Below are 12,634 nucleotides of genomic sequence, written 5' to 3'. Positions count from 1 at the left end.
TTGCTCAGGCACTGCTCATCTGCAAACCTGCAAATCAGAAGGACACGAACATGAAGCCTCATGGGAGAGTCTTACGAAAAACTGGTGCACACTTCCCTGCACACCAAAGACAACTCACATCCTTGGAGCATGTGCTCATAACCTCTCAGCATTGTTACAGACAACATCACCAGCAAAAGGGCTGCCTCGCACATGCCCAGGTGACACAAAGCCATGCCCACAAGAGTCTCACCTCACTCATAGAATCATAGAATCAGTAAGGTTGGAAGGGACCTCTGGAGATCATCTAGTCCAACCTCCCTGCTCAGCAGGGTCACCTTGAGCATGTTAGACAGGGTTGCGTCCAGGCGGGCCTTGAAGATCTCCAGAGAAGGAGACTCCACAACCTCTCTGGGCAACCTGTTCCAGTGCTCCATCACTCACAGGGAAGAAATTCCCCCTCACCTTCAGGCGGAAGGTGCTTCAGTGCTTCAATTTCTGCCCATTGCCTCTTGTCCCATCACACAGGGCAACTGAAAAGAGTTTGTGCCCGTCCCCTTGACACCCTCCCTTCAGGTACTTATACACATTGAGAAGATCCCCCCTTAGTCTTCTCTTCCCCAGGCTGAAGAGGCCCAGCTCTCACAGCTGTTCCTCATAGGGCAGATACTCCAGCCCTCTGATCATCTTTGTAGCCCTACACTGGACTGTCTCCAGTAGCTCCATGTGTCTCCTGTACTGGGGAGCCCAGAACTGGACACAGTCCTCCAGATGAGGCCTCCCCAGGGCTGAGTAGAGGGGCAGGATCACCTCCCTTGACCTGCTGGCAACACTCTTCCTAATGCACCCCAGGACACCATTGGCCTTCTTGGCCACAAGGGCACATTGCGGGCTCATGGTCTACCTGTCATCCACCAGCACTCCCAGGTTTTCTCTGCAGAGCAGCTCTACAGAAGGTCAGCCCCCAGCTTGTACTGGTGCCTAGAGTATTTCTCCCTAGGTGCAGGATTCCGCACTTGCCCTAGTTGAACCCCATGAGGTTCCTCTCTGCCCAGCTCTCCAGCCTGTCCAGGTCTCTATGAATGGCAGCACATCCATCAGGTGTGTCAGCCACTCCTCCCAGCTTGGTGTCATCAGCAAACTTGCTGAGGAGGCACTCTGTCCCCTCATCCAGGTCATTGATGAAAAAGTTGAACAGGATGGGAGCCAGTACTGAGCCCTGGGGGACGCCACTAGCCTCCCACTAGACTCCACGCCACTGATGACGACCCTCTGAGCTCTGCTTTTCAGCCAGTTCTCAATCCACCACACTCTACACTCATCTAACCCACACTTGCTGAGCTTCTCTAGGAGGATGTTATGGGAGACAGTGTCAAAAGCCTTGCTGAAGTCAAGGGACACAACGTGCACTGCTCTGCCCTCAGCTACCCAGCCAGTCAGTCCATCATAGAAGGCTATCAGGTTGGTTAAGCAGGATTTCCCCTTGGTGAATCCAAGCTGGCTACTCCTGATCACCATAGTTTCCTCCATCAGTCTGGAGATGACATCCAGAATGAGCTGTTCCATCCCCCTTTCTAAGGATGGAGGTGAGGCTGACTGGCCTATAGTTGCCTGGGTCCTCCTTCTTGCCCTTCTTGAAGACTGGAGTGACATTGGCTTTCTTCCAGTCCTCAGGCACCTCTCCACTTCTCCAGGACCTTTCCAAGATGATGGAGAGCAGCTTGATGGCTTGGCAACAACATCTGCCAGCTCCCTCAGTACCTGTGGGTGCATCCCATCTGGGCCCATGGATCTGTGGATGTCCAGCATGCCCAGAAGGTCTTTGAGCCTTTGCACCTCAACCAAAGGAAAGTCTTCCCTTCTCTGGACTTTCTCCCTCACGTCCAGGCTACAGGATTTCTGAGGGCTGCCCTTAGCAGTGAAGATTGAAGCAAAGAAGGCATTCACTAATTCTGCCTTCTCTGTATCCCTTGTCACCCGGGCCCATGCCTGATGGAGTAGGAGGCCCACATTTTCCCTAGTCCTCCACTTGCTGCTGATATATTTGAAGAAGCCCTTCCTTGACATCCCTTGCAAGGCTCAACTCCAAATGGGCCTTAGCCTTCCTCGCAGCATCTCTATGTACTCTGACTATATTTCTATAATTCTCCCAAGGAGCCTGTCCCCTCTTGCACATTCTGTGTATTTTCTTCTTCTGTCTGAATTTGGCCAAGAGCTCCTTGCTCACCCACTCAGGCCTCCTGCCCCTTTTGCTGCACTTCTTACTCATAGGGATGCACCGCTCTTGAGCCTGGAGAAAACCTCAAGCACCCAACGTGGGGCTCGAACCCACAACCCTGAGATTAAGAGTCTCACGCTCTACCAACTGAGCTATCTGGGCTGCCTATTTGATGCACTCTGGCTCGTGCCTTGGTCTTTTTGCCTGTCCCCTCCACATCACTGGTCTTCATTAAAGGAAGATGACTGCAGGAAATTATGCCCTTGACAGCAAGGCCTTCATCTCGAATGACAAAATGGCAAAGCTCTTCACACCTGCACCACTTGGACGGTTTGCACAGGAAGGACATGCTGGCCTGCTCATGCATGGGCCTCTGTGGACAGAGCATGGACTCCTCTAGCCTTCCAGTCTGCTTTCCTATGAGGTCCTCAGCCCTCTCACACTCCTCATCTTCTTCGGCCTTCCCTTCCTGAAGGACCCTGTTACTCCCTGGTGTCTTCTGGGGTCATTCTTTTCTCAGATCTGCATTCTGAAATGGGGGCCAGCTGGGACAGCCTGGCCACTGGAGAGGGTCTCTCTGGCATGGGAGACACACAGACCTATGAGGGGAAGGCATACAGAGTCATGTGTCTCCCTGCGATTGCTCTGTGTGGTGTTACAGTACCTTTTCTTTCGGCCTGCTCAGCAAAGGCCCTTCCTGAAGCTGCATCTTTATGCACAAACCTGGAAACAAGAAGGCGACAGTGCTTTCAGCAGAGAGCAACACGGCCCCTGGCAGCCTCCACCAAGCAGCTGCAAAGAGGGAGAGCAGAGAGCTACTGTCAGCTCTCCTCTTTGACAAAGCAGAACACAGCACACGTTGGCAATATAGCTTAGGAGCCTGAGTGCATGTAACCCCAATGCCGGGATGGGCACAAGAGCCTCCAGTCAGAGGGCTTGTCAAGATCTGGAGGTGAGTCACCTTTCCAGGGATGCTTCTCAGGGGGAAAAAACAAACCCATGCAAGAAAGAGTCACATTTTTAGCTTGGAGGCTGTCTTTTGTAGTCTCACCTGCAAGAAAGGGAAGGAGCAGAAGAAGCTGGATGGGAGCAAAGTGGTACCTAACTTCCTCTCTCACACACTGGGGGAAGGGAAAGTAGGCCCTCCTCCATGTGATGCCACCTAAAGACTTCCCAAGGATTCCCAAGACACAAGAGTGACCACGGATTTCACTGAGAAACCTGCATTTGGCAGAGTTATTCTCCACTAGCTTCACGAGGAGACCAACCCGGGCAGCTAAACCCTGTCTCTAGCCAATAGTGACAGGTCAGGCCATCCCCAGGAAATTCGCTCCTCACCCACAATCGAGCTGCTCGGCCCTCCCTGGGGTCAGAGAGAGGACGAGGAAACAACAAAATCCCAAGCTCTAGCAATACCTGAGGAGCAAGAGAAAGTCATGCCATGCTTGAAGTCAACTAGCTCAACACCATCCCACCCGGTCTAAACCAAGCAGACACAGGCATCATCCAGCACCACCACCACCATTCCCATAAGCACCTGTGCAGTAGGAGGTTGCAGAGCTGACATTTTAACGGACCTCCAACTAGAAGCCCTCCACTGACCCCACCAGAGGGCTGTAGCTGAAATGAAGCCACGAGAAGGGCCTTGGAGAAGGGCATCCTCCCATCTTCTATGGGAAGGCGTCTCCCGTGTTAGAACCTGTCCCCTCCTGCTCCACAGGCACAAGCAGGTCCAGGCGGAAGAAACCAGAGGTAGTGGCTGGCCTTCCTCACAAAAAACCAAACTCATTCGAAGGAATTACAAGGTTTTGCAAAGTAAACGATCCAGCTCTAACACGGGCATTTCCAACAGCCCCTCTCGAGCCCAGCAGGAGCACCAGGACACTTTAGTCTTCTTCAGACATCACTCCTGGCCCTTCAGATGTGCTACGCAAAGCCTCCCCCTCTCCCTGGCACACTGGCCATCGCAGTACTCACAGATCTGCCACTCAAGAGCGCAACTCAACACAAACGCCTCACACATCACAAGTCGCAACAACAAGAGCAGCTCTCTGGCAGACCAAAAACTAGAACTGCTCGCACATCCACACTTAAGGAGCACCTGCCGCTTCCTGAAGAAAGACAAGCTGGGGGAAGCCGTTAGCAACCTTGGGGCCAGATGCAGGGAATGTAGGGGCATGAGCACATACACTCTTTTGCCTTGCCTGCTCTGACAAGCTCCCAGCCCTGCTATTTCTCACTTTTCCTCCTGCCTCACTCAAAGCAGCGGCCCCATTTTGCAGATTTCAGGGCACAACTGCAGCATGTCCTGAACAGCTTCAGCAAGAGAATGCAGCTTGGCATTTGCTGTTGCCAACTCAGCTGTACCTTTTAGAAAGCGGCTCCTGATGGGGAAAAGGCAAAGGAGGGAGAGGCCAGCATACTTCACACCTTCTCCCAAGGGACTCTCCTCTTGCTTACAAACTCCATCTCTCTGAGCTTTTTCTCATCTACTTTTTCTCCAGCTCCCAGCCTCAGCCTTTCTCCAGCACTTGCTCTTTTCAGCACCGTGAAAGGGCCACCTGGTAGCACACACCTTTCTGGACACCTTTCTTTCAACTCACACCCTCCTCTGAAATACACAAAGGCAGCTTACAGGCATCAGCTCCCACCCAGCTACCCAGGGCCTTTCTGAGCAACACTCTTACAACACAGCAAAAGCTTCCTTTAACGACAACTCTAACAGCATTCATTATATTGGTATCCTGATGTTAGCTACCACGGAAGAACCTTCTCTGAAATGGTGCCAGTCTCCCTGTCATGAGTCCAGGCATCTCCAGCTGCAGGAAGGGAATGCGGGCATTCAGGCCACCACCGATCCCTCGGGCCCCTTTCCACCTTTGGGGCATCTTTCCTCTTTAAAGACGATGGATTCATCTGCCACTGGTCTCTCACTGGCCCAGGGCTTGCAAAGCTACGATCCTTCCACTCACAAAAGCCACATGCTATGATAAAACAGTGGCTGAGGGGTGGTGGCACCCAGCAGGGAGCCTGAGGCCAAGCCCCAGCTCCAGTCCCAGCCCCGGCCCAACCCAGGAGGCAAGAGCAGGCACCGAGTTGATGGGGCCTAGCCCCTGTGGTGCTGCTCCTCAGTGCTCCTGTGGGCCCGGCCACCCCAGAGTCAAGTCCATGGGCTCAGGAACCCCCAACCCACATGCCCCAAACTCAGCAGCCACCCTCTGCCCACGCCAAGCTGGGGATGAGCCAGGGCCCACACGGCACCCCAGGGTTCACCCTGCCATGGGGAGTGGGGGTTCTATAAGATTCTAGCTTGGTTTTGGTCCTTGTTTTGTCTCCTCGTAAGATTTTGTATTAATTTCAGCAGTGGAACCTGCCTGCAAAGGGCACAATGTCCCAAGGTGCTTAGAGAAACCTATTTTCTGCATTTATGCTCCTCATCCTCCTGACTACAGCACCGGGGTGAAAAGGACATGGCATGAAAAATGTACTCCCTTGTTGATTGGCTCAGGCCTTACATCAGTTTTACATTTGTTGTACTAGTGTGGCCAGATGCCTGAACACCAGACTGAGAAAACTGATGAAACGCTCCACTTTGCAGTACATTCCTCGGCACTTACAAGTCGAGCAAAGCAGGGGAAGGTGCTGGCTGCCGGCAGGTATTGCCAGCACTGGCTGCCTGGTCACTGCCCAGGCTGCTTTGATGACTTTAGCACTGGAATGAGCGGACAAGGGCAGGTGACAGACTGGACGGAGGCTGCTCAAGTAGTTCTAGCTGTCGGGACAAGTAAAAGGCATTTTTACCCAAGGAGTGGATGAGCAGTGCTGAGCCTGAACCTTTTGCCTCTGAGAAGGGAGCGATAAAAGGGGAGCTGCTTTGAAAACAGGAGCAGAGCAGAAGCCTTTGTGAAGGCAGTTTGGATGAAGGTAACCGAGCAAAACCTGCCAGGAGAGGAGATTTCTGCAGCTTTTTTGACATTATGTTGGTAGTGTAGAGGAAAAGGTGGTAATGAGGTCACCAGTGCATTGCAGACCTGCTGCTTTCAGAGCCTCCTCGCACTAGCTCTAAACCCTTTACTTGGGGTGTGCAGGCAGAGCTGGTTTGTGCAACTGGAAGGCTTTGTTTTTACGCTTTCTTAGCACCAGTGATGGTCTTGCGTGGGCGGCCTTCCCTGGCTTGTAGGCAATGGAGAAGAGAGCAGTATTTCCTGCAGCCAGGGGTGACTTTTAAATGAGTCGGGACTCTCCAACTAGGGGACAGTGGCAGGGGGGCGGGTGGCCCAGCAACACGGAGCAGCAGGAGCCAGCGCAGAAAGTGATTCTCGAGCTGTCCTCGGGCGCCGCAGAGCCAAGCCTAGCACCCGCCGCCCCTGTGGCCAGGGCTGGGGAAGATGGCGGCGAGGCCCCACCCCCGCCCGGCCCTCCCCGCCCCCAGCCCTTTGTGACGTCCTGAGCACCGTTGTGGGGCCGGGGGCAGCTGCGTGGTGCGAGCGCGGCCTGTGGCGGTGGCTGGTGCTCGTGCTGGTGGTGCTGCTGGTGCTACTGGTGCTACTGGTTCCGGTGGTGCTGGTGCTGCTAGTGCTGCTGGTGCTGCTGCTGCTGGTGGTGCTGTTGCTGGTGCTTCTGTTGCTAGTAGTGCTGCTGGCACTGCCGGCGCTTTTCCCGCCCGTCCTCAGCTCTCCCCGAGGCGAGGTGGTGCAGTGTCCCGCCCCGCCGCAGGATGGAGAAGATCCGCCGGCTCCTGCGGAGGAGGAAGGAGCCGCCGGCGTCCAGCGCCCCCGGGAGTGGCAGCGGTGCCGAGCTGCGGGCGGAGGGCCTGGGCCAGCTGCGCGCTGGCAGAGCAGTTCTCCCAGCGGGGGAACCTGCTCCTGGCAGCGCCGCAGGAGAGTCGGGGCCCGGCGCCCCACGGCGGGCAGGAGCCGCGGGATTTCTGCCGAGGGCGGCTGCTGCGGAGGCAGGAGGTGGGAGCCTCGGCTGCCGGCGGGGCCGGGGGGAAGCACTGACGCCTTTGCTGGCGGCGAGGTGTCCTGCTGCAGCTTTGTGGGGTGGCCCTGGGGGACGAGGGCCCTGGGCACGTGTGTGGGGGCCGGGACGTGCATCTGGGGGCTGCGAGGGCCCCCGGGGGGAGCGGGGGGTGATACAGCACTGCGGGACTGCAGCCGGCTGCGCTCTGCCTCTGCTGGTGCAAACCCGGTCCCCAAGGCCGCAGGTCGGTGTCCGAGCCGCCTTGCTGCAGCGAGGCAGCGCCAGGGGAGCAGCTGCCTCCAGGATGGCTCTGGAGCGCGGTTGTGCCTTTGCCTGTATTTTTGGGGATGTGGGGTGAGGAAGACTGCTGAACATAGAAGTACAGTCGGTGTCAATGACTAGAGCAGGCAGTAGGTGGTGTGGGGCAGGGACTTGGGGAAGGTTATGCTGTGTCTTTGGAGTGTCTTTCTTGGAGGTTTTCCTCTTCCCTTTGGATCCTTTTGTCCCCTGGTGCGGACTCTCCTCAGAGATGGCATGGGTGTGTTGAGAGGGAACTTGATAGCTTCTTGGGAAGCTTCTTGAAGGAAATTCTGTAGTTGCTGGATGGCATGTGCAAAGCATAGCCCCTGCCTCTGGTTCCCTCTGAGAGGCAGCAGGAAGAGGCTTTGAAGTCCTTGGGGGAGGAGGAACTTGGAAGAGCTTTGGAGAGACCAGAAAGGAGGCCCGTGTTCTTTTCGTGGTCTCCTCCACTGGCCCCTGCTTCCTTGGCCTTGTTTCTAACTGGCTTGTTAGAAGGTTTCTAAGCCTTTAGAGCAAATGGGCATTTGGAGGAATTTGGATCATGCTTATTTTAGTGTCTGTGGGCTTCTCCGAACATTGCCTTTTTCAGCCAACCAGGCAGGTGTTCTGTAGGCTGTGAGTGCTTGCTGGCTTGCGTTGCACACCTTGCAGTGATTTGCTTGGTACGTGAGTAAGGAATATGCACTAGAGGAAATGGCTGAGGAAGAAAGCAGCTGCATGTTAAATGTGCTTGCTGAGAGGCTCTCTTTCAAATTGGATGAGTTTGGGGGGTGGGTCTGTGTTAGCATTCAGATTTTTCTCTTCTGCGTGATGATTCTGGAAGCCGTCTAGGCATCAGGAAGTTGTATTAGCTCACACTGCTCACCACAAGATGTGGTTTTAATACAGATGGGTACTCCGAGTCAGCCATTCTTCCTAAGTCTTGGTCAAATGGAGAAGAAGCCCTCCAGGACGGCAGGGAAAGCTCTGGGAGGCAGGTATGTAAACCCACCTATTTTAATGGAATTTAGAGCTGGTGGCCTGTACCAATGTAAAATACCACTGTGCAACTGGTAATGGTGAAAGAGGAGTTGTGCAGGTGAGAACTGTATTCGAATCTGAAGTGCAGCTGGCTACAGTCTTTGTATGGTTCTAGGGAATGCTTGCCATTCTCTCCTGTTTTCCAAGGATTTGCTTAAGTTTGGTCCCATTTCCTTCCTTACGTTTGAACAGACAAATGAGAGCAAAGAGAGACTGGAGGCACAGGTGGGCTCCTGCGCTTCCCAGCAGATCTCCGCTCAAGTTGAGGCCCTTGAAAGTCGTCAGACAGCAGAAGATGAGGCTGAGCAGAGGTTTCAGAGGGAGTGTGCCCAGTGTCTTAGTTTGCAAGACAAGCTCAATCAGGAGCTCTCTGATTTGCGGGAAACCAGCAAGAGCTTGTCTCAGCAGCTGAGTGAAGCTGAAAGTCGAGCTACTGGCCTAGAGAAAGAAGTTCAGCAACTGAAGCAATCTCTGAGGAGAAAAACGTCATTCTTGGAAGTGACAAGGAGGGCACTACGTCAAGCCCAGTGTCAGGCCGTGGAACGTGGTCGTGCTCTAGAGCGTGAAAAAGATCAAGTCTGCAAACACGTTGTGGAAGAGGAGTCTCTGCGGGCCCAGCTGGCCCAGCTGCAAAGCGAGAATCTCCTGCTGCGTCGGCAGCTGGGAGATCTGCACAATCAGACCACCCAAGAGAAGCTCGTGAGTGCTGTCCAGGCAGCACTGCATAACACGCTCAGTAAAAGCAGCAAAGAGGCAGAAGAGGAAGTTTACCTGCTGCAGGCCAGAAACAAGGAGTTGAATGCCAAGTGCATTCAGTTGAGAGACCAAGTCTTGATGCACGAGACAGAGAGAGTAGAAAGAGAGGTAAGATGCACACTGGCAAGGAATGCCTTTACAGAGGACAGTTCTGGAAGATATTTTTCCCTTCTGAAATTCACTGGGTATAATTATGTGCATGGGAATACATTCTTCTGGTTTGTCCTGTGTTTCCTGGGATTTTCCTGGGAAGGTTTTGGCAAGCAGGATATCCCTGCTTGGATCTGAGCAGAGAACACACAGCATCATGAGATGCTCTTACCAGGATCAGGTGATTCTTCTGTGTTGGCTTTTTCATCTCTATTACTTAATCCCTGTAGTGCCCTGTAGAGTGGCTTTGTTTTGTCTGTCCATGACACCGACCCCAGATAAAAGGAGTGATTTAAAACAAGAACCACCCTGTAGGGAAAAGTTGAGGAATGGAGACACAGGAAGAAGTGCAGTGCTGCAAGAAAGAGGCGAGAGAATGTTTCAGAAAATAGTGAGGATGGGCAGAGAGAGAGGAGGGGAGGGAGGGGGAAGGTGCATGGAGATGAGTGGGAAAGAAGGGAGGAGGCCTGAAGAGAGAAGAGTGACCAAGGAGGAGTTGCTGAGTGCTGATCAAAGAAAAGAGTAGATTTCTTTCCTGTTCCTAAAGGGAAGGAATGCCTTCAGCATGAAGTGTTACTGCAATCGAGGAGTCTGAGTGTTGTCCAGGGGCTACTTTATATATGGGTTTCTGGGGGTTCAAGAAGGTCCCCAGCTGTGAGAGACCGTCTTCTGGTGGACAAGATTTCAGACCTTTGTAGCTCATTCTGAAAAATCCCTAAGTACATGACCTAGTGAATGGAAGTAAAAATGCAGATTTCACATTCTTACCTTTTCCTTTGTGCCTGGGTAACAATCCATTGTTAGAGAACGGTCCGGCAGCTGCATCGAGAACTTAGTGAGGCTCTCATGAAGCAGCGGCTGTCGGAAACTTCCCTGAGAGTTTCTGCTGGTGTGTGCATTGACCTGAAGGCAGAAAGAGTGCACTTGCAAGAGGACTTGGGCAGGATGAAAGCCAAGGTATGTCAACTGTGTAAAGCTAGCAATATCACACAAACATCTGGTCTGGGTTGCAGTAAGAGGTGATGTCGCAGTTCAGAGACACAGTGTGAGCAAGAGCTCTTGGGTTTAGGCTCTTGGGTGGGACTACAGTGAGCTGTGGCATGGTTTGTGAAGTCTTGCAGGAGACTTGAGGAAGGATGGGAGCTGAAGCAAGCCTGTCAGAACTCATGGGAAAGATGTACTCTTCAGGGAGCCGCTTTCAGGGCTGAGGAGCCTGACTGAAGAAGAGCCCTTGTGCTTTTCAGCCCAAGCACGTGGCTGAAACACTGCTAGTTTGGAGTCTGTGCCGTTCACATGAGCTGTGGTGTGGTTTGTGAAGTCTTGCCGAAGACTTGAGGAAGGATGGGAGCTGAAGCAAGCCTGTCAGAACTCGTGGGAAAGATGTACTTCCTTTAAGGCAGCAGGCTGGCTTGTGCTTGGTTGAAGTACCAAGTCCATGGGCCTGAGCTATAATCCTGACTGATAGGCTGGATGGCTTTTTTTTCCCCCCCACCGAATGGAGGCTTTCTAGAGCTCTCTGATGAACTGTGCTTGTTTTCCCCCTGTGCACAGGTTGCTGAACTGTCCCAGCATCTGGCGATGGAATCCACAAACTCTCTGCAGCGAGAAGCTAGAAATCAGGAGCTGCAAGGAGAAGTGGTCTGCCTCCAGCACTGCTTGCAGCGTAATATGGTGGATCACTGCAAAATAGAGCAGTATCAAAGAGAGACTGCAGAAAGAGCCCAAAAAGAGTTAAGGCAAAACGTGGAAGAGCTCAGTCACTTTTTGCAGGTAAACTTCTTCACCATTTGCGCCTGCAGTCCACAGTGCATTCCATTGCTGTTGTTGTCTTTTAGGTATCTTGCTTTAGGTGTCTAGTTCTCTTTTGTTGCCTTTTTGTGGGGGGACAGAGGGAGAAGAGGGATGGGCTGTTGTAGGGCAGCTGTAGAGCTGAAACTGGCTGTGTGAAAATGCTCCCGGAAGTGTTGTGTTATACGGATGTATGGGAAAAGATGTACTCTTCGATTGCCTTCCAGGAGCACCTGCTGATCCTTCAGTTCTATAAGCCTGCGCAAGGCAGGCTTTGGGTTGTCAGTCTGCAGAGGGAATTGCCATTTTGCCTTTTTGTCCTCAGGATGCATTGTGAGGAGTTGGCATTCATGGGCATCGTGATCCCCTTGGCCTCTGTATTGAGTAGCGGGAGAAGTCAAGGGGAAAGGCAAAGCATGGAGAGGGGGACTGACCATTTATCCCTCCAGGAGGTGGTTGAATCACAAAGGGATGTGTTTGTCCCCTCCTGGCTGTTACTGCTGAGAGTCTGCAGGGCCAGACGCACCGGACGTGATGGGTCATTCTGCAGACCAGAGTGTTCAAAGAACAAATCACTAAGGTTCCTCCCCTCCTGAGGGAAGGACAAAACCAAACAAATAGAGAACCAAGGCAAATGCGTTGGGTGGTTTCAGGTTTGTGCCTTGATTGTTGCTGGTCGTGAGGAAGCAGGCAGGATACCCTGGTTGAGTAAGGCTGTTTTTCAAACCGGGGATGTGAAATGGGGTTGTGGGGCAGCATTGTTTCTTCCTTTCTGTTCCTTGAAGTTACGTGTTCTGCTTCAGACACAGGCAGCCACTCAAGGCAGATTAGAGGAAATAAACGCCAATAACGCAGCCGTGAGAAACCAGCTGGAGCGGCGAATTGGCGACCTCGAATCGGAAGTGGCAAGACTACAAAATGCGCAGCAAGACAGTGCTCTGCAAGTAGCATTCGCTCAGGGAGAAATGAAACGGTATGAGAAACTCTCTTGGGTGAATATGGAAATGAGAAAGTACCTAGCAAAGAAACTGGCAAGGTAAGTTTATTTTTTGTTGAGTTTTGTTTTTAGTGAGTAATGAAGTATTACCTTGTTTTAAGCTCTGATTTTGTGTCCAAAATGCCTGCTTGAGATCTGGTCAGCAGGACACATGCAAGTATAAGGCAGCATGCTTAAGAGAAGAGTAGAGTGAGATCCCTGCTGTGATGGAGGACTGTTTGGAGGACTGTTCTCATTTGTCTTTACTGTCTTGGAAGAAACGACGAGATGCATGCCTCTACAGAGTATTTTTGAAGTTCGTGTTGTTTGAACGACTCTGCTTTTTGTCAGCTCTGTAATCCCCTCCTCTTGCTGTCTGGGTGGTGGAAAAGAGGGCGTTCATTTCTGAAGCTCTTGTGCTCGACCTAGCAACACATAGAAATGCGCTTGGAAAGGGCTGGAGAACAGTCCATGAGACTGTGAGG

At 52.7% G+C, this 12,634-nt stretch overlaps 1 non-coding gene across 1 annotated transcript; it reads right to left on the bottom strand.

Moving 5' to 3' along the window:
* Window positions 1-2,286: 2,286 nt before the first annotated feature.
* On the bottom strand, window positions 2,287-2,359 carry TRNAK-CUU (transfer RNA lysine (anticodon CUU)). The gene has a single exon. It is a non-coding gene; the product is annotated as a tRNA-Lys (tRNA).
* Window positions 2,360-12,634: the final 10,275 nt, after the last annotated feature.

The sequence above is a fragment of the Rhea pennata genome, unplaced genomic scaffold, assembly GCF_028389875.1.
Source record: "Rhea pennata isolate bPtePen1 unplaced genomic scaffold, bPtePen1.pri scaffold_31, whole genome shotgun sequence".
In the NCBI taxonomy this organism is placed as follows: domain Eukaryota; kingdom Metazoa; phylum Chordata; class Aves; order Rheiformes; family Rheidae; genus Rhea; species Rhea pennata.
Note: the sequence above shows the minus strand (reverse complement) of the source record. Positions and strands in the feature narration are given on the sequence as shown.